Below are 2,973 nucleotides of genomic sequence, written 5' to 3'. Positions count from 1 at the left end.
GGGGAGCGGATCATAAAATATGAAAGGACTTCCCTGGAAATTGGCATCAATGTGATTTATTCAATCCAGACCCAGGCTCAACTATTTGAAAATAATTGAATAGTTGATACCCACTGCCACTGGAAGTGAAGGGAACATGGGTTGGGGGTGGGATGGAGCAAGGTGCTGGAAGGAATTCAAGATGTCCCAGATCCGGCCCTCCCCAGCCTCCTGGAAGAGGAGAGAGAACGCTCCCTGGACCCTGCCTGAACCCTCTGGTAGGACGCTCCCTCTCGATCCATCATTTCTGTCCACCCAGGTGTGGGTTCTGCAGAGTGGTAACCACTGCACAGAAACAATTTCACATCCTCCCATTTCTATTTGGCATCATGTTCTGAGCATTTTTTTTTTCTCTTTGAGAAAATCATCAGGTTAAAAAACTTTAGATAAATGAAAGGTGCTTATGGTAAGAAATGCGGCAATATAGAAATAGGGAGGACCCTTCTCTCCTTCCCACCCAGACACCCATCCCCAAGGTTGCTACTGCTATCCATTTAAGGTTTGTCTACACACACACACACACACACACACACACACACACACACACACACTCCATACATACAAAGGTGGACTTTAAAACTTTTTTGCAAAAAAGAATCCTGTTTGGCGACTTTATAATTTAACAATTCTGTGAATATTTTCTCCATGTCAGTACGTACAGAAACCCCTTCTCTTTATCAACAATATCCGTTCCATTGCTTATGTTACTTACCTCCATGGCCAGGCAGTTGGGGTGTCTCCCGTGTTTATCACATACAGTGTCACTGTGCCACCACGCATCCATAGACACACACTTGGGCAAATGCAGAATCGGTTCTAGCAGTGAGAACACAGGATCTCAGCGTGTGACCAACAAGCACTTTGCATGTGGTTTTCGATATCCCAATGATCACCTTTAATATCTGCAGAACCGCCTTTTGAATCCAACTTAACCAACTCGCAGAGCAGAGAGAAAAGGAAATCTGCTTAGAGCCAACCTACCTGCAACTGTGTTCATACAGGATAAGGACAGCGACTTGGTGAGCTCCATAGGGGGGTGAAATGGGAAGCCCCCACCTCAAGGCATGGCCTGGAAAGAGACAGCAAAGCCCAGAAGGCGTTCAATTTTGGAGGAGATATAGAGCTTTCCAAAGGATCTGGAGCGAGGGCGCTGTGTGGGGAGTTCATGGAAAGAGAAGAATGGCAACAGTGTGACTGATAATATAAGGTCCCACGAAAGAATGTCGGAGGGCCAGGACTTCCTGCAGTCTGGCCTTGGGTGGTGGGTTTTGAGGACCCAGACATCCCACCTTCACTTACAGCACCTGGTTCTGTGCTGTGCCACCATCAGCCATAGGGCTGGTAGCAACTGAAGAGCTTCTTCTCCCATGGGGAAGGGAGGGAGATCCCTGGTTTGTAGCCTTTGCTGATCTCCATGGAAGAGAACCTTTTACCACCAGCCAGCCCGCTCAGGGCCCCATGAAATGCCCCACGATGATCCTATACGGCATGAATGAAAGTCTGCTCCATCCAATGGCCCTTGGCTCCCCCCAGCCCAAAGCTGAAGTGGTTTTTGTACCACTAACTTTGGTTGAAGTGGTTTTTGTACCACTAACTCCCTTCAGACTCCTCACGGTCTGGAGGGCTCCGGGAGGAGGAGACCCGGACCAGCCATCTCCCTGTCCTCAGAGGCAAACCTGTTTCTGCAAAGCTGATCTTGAAGCCTGATGCTGAGTCCTGTCTAAGAAGCTGTCGTGCTCTCTGAGCCTGTCATACAACACCTTGTGATGGTCCCCTGAAAGGTCAGGAGAGAATTGTTCCTTCTACACCCATGAAGACCCAGGGGCTCTGGAGCAAAGCCAGGGCTCAGATCTGCCTGTAAGTTCTCCTTTTCTTGCCCTGGTGGGAGGGATCTGCGAGTCCCCAGGCCTGGAGTCCTGAGTGGCTGTGGGTTTATTTCAAGCAGACCTCATTGCACACAAAGGGGGGAGGAGGGAACCTCCTTGCACGCACGTGTGTTTAAAAGAGGAATCATCCAGGAGTCCATCCCTCATTTTACAGATGAACAAACAGATGCGTCCAGAATTTGGCCAAGTCGCACAGTGAAGGGGGCTCTGCGCTGGACTGACTTTAGCAAAGCTGGAATTACATTGCCCAGAAGTCCTCCCCTGCGTGGTTCTGGGTTAGGAGTGGCCCCAAGCGCCGTGTGCGTGAGATGGGGACGGCAGCAGGGGGTGGGTGGCAGCACACTGCTCAGGAGCACCCAGGTCTGTGCGGGATCAGGTGAGGCCACTGCTCATGCACATAGGACCCATCTGCATGCTCACCTGTGGGCTTGGGCCAGCAGCCAGATGGGTGGCAACTTCAGACCCCACTGGGTGGCCCCCTTCAGCTTCTCCACACTCAGAGCCAATTGGGGTGCAGCTTCAAGGAAAGGCAGCTAGTTCTTTGAGGATAGCCCATATCATCTGTTGGCATCAGGAGCACTCAGGAGGCCCACCAGGTCCCCACAGACACAGATGAGGGTCCAGTGGGTCCTCCTTCTGTCCTTCTCCTCCCTGTGGGTTGCGAACTCTACTCGTCCTTGCTTGCCTCTTTTTTCTGGCCACAGATCCTCCCCAGCTGCCAGCCCTGCTGTCCCCAGGCCCAGAGCAGACACACGGCGCAGACCAACATCCCTGCCTAGCAGCCCCGTGACCACATGGCCTCAGGCCTACACCAAGGCCTTGGGTCACTTGCTTACTGTGACTCTGCTCCCCTGATGGAACAGCAACTGACACAGGGACTAGCTGCAGAACTGACAGCCTGGTGCCCCTGCCCGCTGCTCCTGGCTCCTTCCCACTCTCAGGACCCAGAGAGCAGCCGGAGCCCCAGGCCCTCCCCGGGGAGATCACTGCCCCGACACAGAGTTTTCTCTGAGATCTGTTTCCCCAAGCACGTGACACCAAGGCATGT

This window comes from Urocitellus parryii, chromosome 11 (assembly GCF_045843805.1).
Source record: "Urocitellus parryii isolate mUroPar1 chromosome 11, mUroPar1.hap1, whole genome shotgun sequence".
Classification (NCBI taxonomy): Eukaryota; Metazoa; Chordata; class Mammalia; order Rodentia; family Sciuridae; genus Urocitellus; species Urocitellus parryii.
Note: the sequence above shows the minus strand (reverse complement) of the source record.